Source organism: Elephas maximus, chromosome 23 (assembly GCF_024166365.1).
Source record: "Elephas maximus indicus isolate mEleMax1 chromosome 23, mEleMax1 primary haplotype, whole genome shotgun sequence".
In the NCBI taxonomy this organism is placed as follows: Eukaryota; Metazoa; Chordata; class Mammalia; order Proboscidea; family Elephantidae; genus Elephas; species Elephas maximus.
This window is the reverse complement of record NC_064841.1, coordinates 20,703,827-20,713,516: the sequence shown is the minus strand read 5'-3', so window position 1 is coordinate 20,713,516 and position 9,690 is coordinate 20,703,827.

The window sequence follows — 9,690 nt, the reverse complement described above, 5'->3', positions numbered from 1 at the left end:
TTTATTCTTTGTGCAATCTGCCTCAAAAGCAAGAATTCATTGTCTCATTAGAACAAATTCCTGAATCAAAACCAAGCTGCTTGGCTTTAAAAAAAGTTAAAGTTTTTACCTTTAAGATCTTCGGTTAAATGACTCAAGTATCGTTTCTCATTGATCCATGTAATAAACTCCTGACAACTTCGAAACTTCATAGAAAGCCACAAAAAAAAAAAAAAATTATAAAGAAAAAATGCTGAAAATTTTTGTTTAATATGTTATAAATTACATGTAGTGTGTTGTCAGAATCAAGTGCCTGATTTTCTTCAGGTTAAAATTTATATGTTAGTGTTTCCTTTTATGTTTTTGCCTAATATTAGACAACAAACACATAACATTATGCAGTAATTTTATTATTTTTTAATTTTTTACTTGGTCACAACTTTATTTCTTTTGAATCTAACATCATCAAAGTTGATGTTTTAACTGGGAAATTCACATTGCTTACCCATAGATGTTTTTACTACTATTCAGATATTGACTAAAAAAAAAAAAGTGTTGTTTAATCTCCAAGTATGCTGAGATTTTCTAGCTATTTGTTTGTTTGTTTTTTAATTTCTAGTTTAATTCTACTGTGGTTGCAGAGCATATTTGGTATAATTTCTATTCTTTTACATTTATTAAAATATGTTTTTATGTCCCAGGATGTGGTCTATCTTGCTGAAAGTTCTATGTGGAGCTTGAGAAGAATGTGTATTCTGTTGTTATTGAATGAAGTATTGTAGAAATGTCAATTAGATCCAGTTTATTGATGGTGCTATCCATTCAACTACATCTTTACTGATACTCTGCTTGCTGGATCTGTCAATTACTGATAGAGGGATGTTAAAAGTCTCCTTCCCCCCACCTTCCTCCCTTTCCTGCCCTTCTTCCTTTTCCCCCTTCCTTTCTTTCTCCCTCCCTCCCTTCCTCCCTCGCTTCCTCCCTTCCTCCCTTCCCTCCTTCCTTCCTTTGTTTCATTCTTTCCTTGTGTGTTGCTTCCTTCAGTCTAGGCTCTTGATTAACTTTGTTAAACAGCCACGATAATAACCTTGAGTACTTCATCCCATGAATCAGGCACACTGCCCTTCCAAAGATCCACACAGCTATATCCCTGCCCATTTATGCCAAGTCAGTTGCAACTCCATCACCATCAACAGGTGGTGATGAACTGGTGGGAATATTCCCACAGACATCAAGGACAAAAAGTTTTTCTTAATGGTAGAGAATATGAAACTTCAGAAATAGTTACATAAATCAGGCAATAACACAAATAGAAGGAAAACATTCCAGGCACCCCCATGTTCCATGGGGAAATGTACCATGTGGATAAACCACTGTCATGGAATGAGACATCTGCTAGGCATGAGAAGTCTTTTTTTTTTTTTTTTTTTTCCATCCTCAGGGGGTTTGAGGCCTGTTTATTCTAGAAACCACCCAGGCTATGCCTGACTACAAAACACCCAATGCTAGGAGAGGCAGTCTTTTTTCCCGAAGCATGTTCCCCCAGGCTAAGGCTTCTAGGCTGTCTGAGGTCCTTGCCTGCACCAGTCCTTTTCAAAACATGTCAGAGCCTCCAGCACTGTGGTTTCTGGAAGTGCCATGAGAAAAATCAGTAGAACAGGAATGGTGCCACTTGGCAAAAGTAGAAGTTTGATTGCCAAGTACTTGGCAATGTGCTGAGAGGCAGCCATAGCATTCTGTTATTTTAGAAGTTTTTCAATAACAAGACCAAGATCAATTTACTCTTCCTGCTCCTTTCTCTCACTCCCTTAATCAAATTCAGATAGGGTCATTGCCTTCTACGTTCTCATTTGCTGACCTTTTTTTCTGCTTCATTGAGAAAATTTAGGCCAACAGACATAACTCTCTCAGAAAGGACCCTATGTATGTATTGTCTATATTAGCTCCCTTTCAGAAGTGATAAGGCATAAAAGTCAAGATCATGAAATCTGGAAGCAGACTACATGGCACTTTGCCTACCTCTCAGCTGTGTGATCTTAGGCAAGTTACTTAACCTCTCTGTGCCTCAGTTTTCTAATCTGAAAAATGAGGAAAATAGTACCTACCTTATATGGTCCTTATAATGAAGAAAGGGTAACATTTGCTAAGTATTTTGAAAGTACTCACGACAGTACCTGGCACATAATAGGTGTGTTTGTTATCATTCCAATCTCAGAGAGCAAAGACTCCTTCTCTGTGAGGTAAGCTCCTGCACCTGTGCCCCTGATGCTATTCCCAACCATCTCCAGCAAGAATTGATTCAGAGTCTTCTCTTTCCTCTAGCTGTAATCTCTCCCTCACTCTCTGCTCTTCCTCCTTAGCCGTAAAGCTGCTTGAGTGTGGAGGAGTTAGGGAAGAGTTCCCAGAGAAAGCTAAACTGAAGTTGTCTTTGAAGGCCGAGTAGGAATTTGCTTACTGAAAGGGTAGCAGGTAACAGGAGTTGGGGTTTCATGCAAAGAAAACAGCACTAGCTGAAAGCTTCAAAATTGCCAGAGTGTTTGAGCAATTGCTCAGGGTCCAGAATGTCTAGGGGGAGTTCCTAAAGTTGACCCTATAAGGCAGGGTCAAACCTCAAATGCCTGTGGGGCCAGGAAGGTAAATTGAATGAATCAAGTAAGCTAGATATAAGAAAATAGGTTATGGAGGGTGTCTTAGCCTTGGTTCCCACCCTAAAAGCACAGCCTGATACCTGGGCTTAAGTGCAAGTATTTTATTTTAGGAAGTGTTCCCAAGGAATGACAGTGGGGGACTGGAAAGAGTAAAAATGAGAAGGGAAAATAGTATCATTGCCTCCTATGTTCTCGTTGGCTGACCTTTTATCCTGCTTCATTAAGAAAATTAAAGCCAACAGACATAGACTATCTCAGAAAGGCCCCTATGTATGTATTTTCTATATTAGCTCCCTCTGAGAAGTAGCAAGGCATAGAGGTCAAGAGCATGACTCAGGAGCTTGCCTACCTGTCAGCTGTGTCATCTTGGGCAAATTACTTAACCTTTCTGTGCCTCAATTTCTTAATCTGCAAAATGAAGATAATAGTACCACGGGTGAATCGTGGATCTGGTTACTGCTGTGGGAAACTGCAGCTCAATTCCACCGAAGAATGTCTGAGAACTGTGTACAATGCACCTTGCAATTTTCCTCCAGACATAAAAGAGGCTCTCAACATATCAACTGGCTCTTGGTCCTCATTACCCAAGCGTTGCCCTGTAGGGTATTAACCTCTTCACACTTGTGAGTTTGTGTCAGAATGGATACTGAATTCCTTTATGTCTCTCACCTTGTAGTACCAGAAAAGCTCTAGTGTGGAAAGCAGGACTTATGCATTGCAGCAGCAGCTGGATTAAAATGGTAGTCCCAGAGGGATCTGGGATAGGACAGATTGCTGCAAAGTGGGGAGCTCATGCCCCATCCAAAGAGTGTAGCCACAACTCACTTCCATCTGATTCAAGCAAAAACGTCGGCCATTATGGCCAGAAATCCACATTTTTAGGTCAAATCTCTTGATTTTGGTCTCTTAGTAAGTAATTCTAATTTTTCTAAAACACTGTGGGGCCAGACAAAACACATCTATAGATTAAATTCAGCCCTAGGTGGCTGGTTTGTGATCTTTGTTCCAAGGTTAATATAAGAAAGTCTTTGATTGAATTCTATGACATTAGAATTTAAATTTTAGGCAATGGGGAACCAGTGAAGGTTTTTAAGTAAAAGAATGCCTTGAACTGATTTTATCTGGAAAATTTTCTGTTTCTTCAAGTCTGTCAGTTTTGTGGTAGACTGGCCCAAGATGGTAGCTTAGTCAGGTACACCATAAAAAAAAAAAAATCTGTTGCCAATGTATAGCAGCCCTGTAGGACAGAGTAGAACTGCTGCATAGGATTTACAAGGAGCACTTGGTGGGTTTGAGCTGCCAAGTTTTTGGTTAGTAGCCTGAGCTCCGAACCATTGCATCACCAGGGCTCCAGACACACTATGCCATCCCCCTAAAGACCCAAGAAACCAAGTGAAACTGGTACAGATGACAATCTTGGAACCCTGAGTATCAAACAGAAGGATGAAGAATTAGATCGGACCCAGACGGAAGGAGAAGCTGAATGAAAACGGTGAACGAGGAGATTTATGGATCGTAGGTACCCTGCCAACCAGAATGGACCACAGCCATCTTGAGACAAAGTGATCAGCATTCCTGGGTGTGGAGCACAGGAAGGAAACTTCATGGAGTTCCCAACAGGAGACAGAGATACTATGTAGACAAATCCGGAGTTAAGCAAGGCACCATCTGCACCTCTGCCCAGCGATGAGCAGGAGATCCTAGCGCCCTCACCCAACGTTTGCCCGGCTGCAGCCTCACACATCCCACACTCAGACAGTTCCTGCAGGCCGATAGCACATTCACAGACATCCCTAGATCCCCCACCATCTACTGAGAGGCCAATTCGTGCATGCACAGAAGGCCTATCCCGTCCATTTGGGTAGCACGGCCTCGCAGAGCCTAAGGAGATGCCCTACCCTGCCCTCCAGCAGATGCAGTAACTTCTAGCACCATCTTGGAAGGACTTCATGGTCCCACAAGAGCTGTGGAGATACCCTGACCCCCCAACACTTTCCACCCAACATCAGGGAAAGAATCTGCTCTCACACTTCGACTCAGTCCTGTAAGGGAAAGTACATGAGCCTGACAACAGATACACATAGGTGTGACCCACCATACCCAATCCCATTGCCATGGAGTCGATTCTGACTCATAGCTACCCTATAAGACAGAGTAGAACTACCCCAAAGGGCTTCCAAGGGGCAGGTGGTGGATTGAACTACTGACCTTTTGGTTAGCAGCCAAGCTCTCAACCACTGTGCCACCAGGGCGCCACGAATGAGAGGAAATCATACCCAGTCAATTGACACCACCAAAGTCACACACAGACCAGTATCTCAAAACAAAAATCATACAATAATACAAAGAAGAAAGACATTCTAAAGAGAAGAAACGAAGCCCCGATATATCAAAACAAAACAAATATACAATCAATAAATATGTAAATAAATAAAAAGCCTGTTGACTTTGCTTTAATCTTCAGCCGATGAATTCAAGGCGGTAACCTCCTACGATAGATAGGACAATTATGAGGCAGCATACAGTTCTCTCTTGATATCCAGCCCAGGCCAGTTTTCCTAACCGGCGGTGACTTTGTAAAGTCCTTGAGCCCAAAGACGAACTCCTATTTTCCTCCCCAGCTACCAAGTAACAAAACGGCGATTACATGCAAAGAAACATTAAGCTGTTCACTCTCCCATTCTTAGGTCCACTAAGGACTTGGCAGTAGGGCACGTTGAGGAAATGGGTAATGGCATTGGAGGGCAACCGTTCTGATAATGCTTGTCTATTAGCACAGCTGGAGAACATTATGAATATTTCCTAAGACCCTGATAGCACAAACCCATCTGCCTATACTGAGCGGCCGGCTCTCAGAGAGACTCCAGCGGAACAAAGTTCATCAGGCCCCTGCGTGGGCGGAGGAAGGAGTAGAGGAAGAATAGCCTCAGGCTCATCAAATGAACGTCCCCCAGGCTGCAGACTAAAGGAGCCACGGGTGCTAGAGAAAGGGAATCCAGATGCCAAAACAGACACACATTTCTCATCCCCAGGAAAGACTGCGTCCTTAATGTCCTACCCATCTAAACCTGGAGATATATAACTAAGGAGTTGCTGCTGGCCTTTTAAAATATAATTCTGATACCGCAGTGAACGCTTTGACTTTGGGAGGTTGTTTTTATTCTCTAGAGTGTATTTTTAAGCTGTATCTTTGGTGAATAAATTCACAGCTATAATAATACATGGAAGAATTTAGCAAACCTGGAATGGTGAGAAGTGAGAAAATATGATTAAATAAGGAGCACTACATATATTAGGTTTTCATTCTTAATGAATGAATGCTTAACGTATCCTGAGAAAATAGTCTGAGTAGCTGGACTATCTATGAAGAAGAATGGGGCACCAGGATGTGGACGAAGACTCGTTAACAACCTGTGTTATGCAGCTGACACAACCTTGCTTTCTTAAAGTGAGGAGGACTTGAAGCACTAACGAAGATCAAAGACCACAGCCTTCAGTATGGATTGCACCTCAACATAAAGAAAACAAAACTCCGCACAACTGGACCAATGAGCAACATCAAGATAAGCAGAGAAAAGATTAGGTAAGTGTTACAAAGCTCTTTAGCTCTACCAATAAGTGCCCAGAGGCATGCCACTGTGCCAGTAAGCCTCCTGCCCTAAGGTGGGTTGGAAAGCCCACTTTGCTATCTCCTGCTGGTCTCCTGGTTCTGTTGCTGCCATTTCTCTGCCTCTGCTTCTTGTTGTCTTGCATCATCTTCAGTATTATAGCTCTCTCTGTCTCTCTATCTCTCTCTCTATCTCCTGGGCTCTAGGAGGTTCTCAGTACAGGCACTAAGGATCCAAAGGATATGCTCTGCTCCCATCTCTCCTTCTTGGTATTAGTGAGGTTCCCCCCTTCCCACCTCTGGGATGGTTTATTTTAAGCCTAGCAGAATGACAAAACTGACCAATACCCTCAATAGGGTTCCATGCGTCTAATTTGCATGGCCCCACCCCAAGGGTGCCATGCACCTTATTTTGCATTATTAGAAAGCTGTCCAATCCCTTTGGTGGGCCATAAGCATCTTATTTGCAGAGTCCCACCCAATCATTTGATGGGAGTTACAAGGCCATGACTAGAAATGTCATGTAAGAGTGATCCATCACACTGCAATCTATCTGCTGGCTCAGGCTCTTATAGGAAGAACTGTCCTTTAAACAGTTGGACAACTGAAAAAACATCCCAATAAATGTCTGGCGACCACACATACCACAACCACACTGTTTTGGCCCAAGCCCTGGTTGCCAACCTTGGCTACAGATTAGAATCACTTAGGGAGCTTGTTAAAAATCCCTGGAGGTTCAGGCACACCCTAACCCGATCAGAAACCCAGTGCCGTCTAGTCGATTCCAACTCATAGTGACCCTACAGGACAGAGTAGAACTGCCCTGTAGAGTTCCCAAGGAGTGCCCGGCAGATTCAAACTGCTGACCCTTTGGTTAGCAGCTGTAGCACTTAACCACCATGCCACCAGGGTTTCCAAGGCACACCCTGGAGCAATTAAATTAGAACTCTCGGGTGGGACTCAGACATAGTTTTCTGTTTTGTTTTTAACTTTACAAGTGATTCCAATGTGCTGCTAAATTTGGAAACAGCTGCTCTAGGGCAGTGCTTCTCAAACTTTAGTATGCCTGTGACTAACTGGGGATCTTGAACAAAAGGTAGGTTCTAATTCAGTAGGTCTGGAGTGAGGCCTGAAGTGCATTTTTAACCAGTACCAGGCGATGCAGTAAGCACCCAGTTTCTAGGGTCTCTCATACATATCCCCTTGGAGATACATAGAAAAACATTCACTACGACTGTTTGTAATAAGGAAGTATTGAAAACCACCTAAATGTCCATCAACAGAAGGATGAATCAATTGTGATATACTCAAACAATAAAACTTTATACAGAATTTAAAAATAAGTGAATTAAGGCTGCATGTTTCAACATGGATAAACCTCAAAAACAATGTTAGGTAAAAAAAAGAAAAATAGAGAATTATTTGTACGTGATGATGCCATTTACACTAATTTTGAAAACATAAACAATACTATGTATTGTTTAACTCACTGCCGTCGAGTCGATTCCGACTCATAGCAACCCTGTAAGACAGAGTAGATAGAAATGCACCATAGAGTTTCCGAGGAGTGCCTGGCGGATTCGAACTGCTGACCTCTAAGTCAGCAGCTGTAGCACTTAACCACTACGCCCCCAGGGTTTCCATGTATTGTTTGGGGATATCTATATAACGATATACAGGGAAATAATAACTACCATGTCTAAGTTTGCAGGTTTATCTAGGGAGAAAGAGAGGGGATTGGAATTGGGAGGGATACACAGCAGGCTTCAGTCGAAATGTAATGTTTTTTTTAAAAAAATCAGAATAAAATCTGGCAAAACGTTAGGTTTTGATAGCACTGAGGAGGCATGTGTTTATGTGTTTATGATTATTCTCTATGCTTTATATAAAATATCTTTTAAAGAGTTTAATTTTAAAAATCTCTAGGATGTAGAGCACCGATGAAAGAAAATAAGAAGCTATACAAAAGAACACCACATGGTCAAATAGAATGAGACAGGTCCGTGTGTGCTGATATAGAGTGATTGCCAAGACACAGAGGTCACTGTAAAAAAAAACCAAGGCAGTGAACAGTGTGTGTAGAATACCTCTATTCATGCTGCATAGAATCTCTCCAGAAAAATATCCAAGAAGCTGGTAACGGTGATTGTTTCTGGGGAGGGGGTCAGAGGAGCATGGAGTTCAGGGGTGAGTTCAGGACTTACCTACTTCAAAAAATCAACTGATTTTTTTTAAAAGATTAATGGTCTAAATTATTCATGCTGAGGAAAACAGATGAAAAGAAATAACTGGAATTCACACCTAATATGCCGATTCTAAGGCACTGGGTTTCAGAGAGGTTAAGTTACATGTTCAAGAACACCTAGGTGACAGAACTGGGACTAGTCATCCTGGTGTGTACTTCTTCTAAATATTTGAAATACATAATAACAGGCTTTAAAAAATGTCTCCTTCTGTATTGCTAGACTATCGAAGAGAATATTATGTCCTTCCTCAGTATAAATTACCACTTGCCATCGAGTTGACTCTGACTCACGGCAATGCCATGTGTGTGTCAGGAAAGAACTGTGCTCCTTACGTTTTTCAGTGGCTGATTTTTCAGACGTAGATCACCAGGCCTTTCTTCCAAGGCACCTCTGTGCGGACTCAAACTGCCAGCCTTTTGGTTAGCAGTGCGGAACTTAATCACCTGCAACATGAGTTGGAATCGACTCAATGGCAGTGGGGTCTTGGATGGGACTAATACAAACTATGTTTGGGGAAACAGCAAAATTTTGTAGTTCCTTTTTTTTTTTTTTTTATCAGCGCGATTTCCACGTTTGGTAATATTTGCCCTTGTATGTAATTTTGTTTTTAATTTTCAAAAGTCTTCTTTAAGGAAAGATTTTTCTACCCCTTTAGCCCCTTGTTTAGGGCCTCCACTGACCTTTATTTTTATTTAGTTTCCATGTTTCTTGTTCCCATACCCCCAAAATGTATGGGTAATGGGTTTTTAAAGCATTTTTAAAGTATCGCTATATAATGATGTAGTTATGTGTAAGTGTATACACACACACACCCCTACATTAAAACCTGCAAAAGCCAGAACCTGTGTAAGACGGAAACCTGTCTGAGAAGGAAAACGCAAATTTTTCCCACTCAAATAGAGAGCAACAGAAAAGTGGTAAGACTGCACCCTGTCAAAAGGTGGAAAACTGGTGAGACCCCAACAAACAAGGCGGTCCCGTCGAGTTCCGGCTCTCACAGGTTTCACTGTATACACATACATACGTATCCTGATTCCTACTGCTTTTCCCACTCTGTCATGCTTTAGCAGCTTAAGTTATAAAAGAATACACTCCTCAGGCTTCGGAAAAGCATGATATCCACCTTTGCTTTATTTATGGATAAAAACTTAGACCCTTTTAGACAGTGTTTTTTGGCCAAAGATCCTGCTTCAAACGTAGTGTACCAACC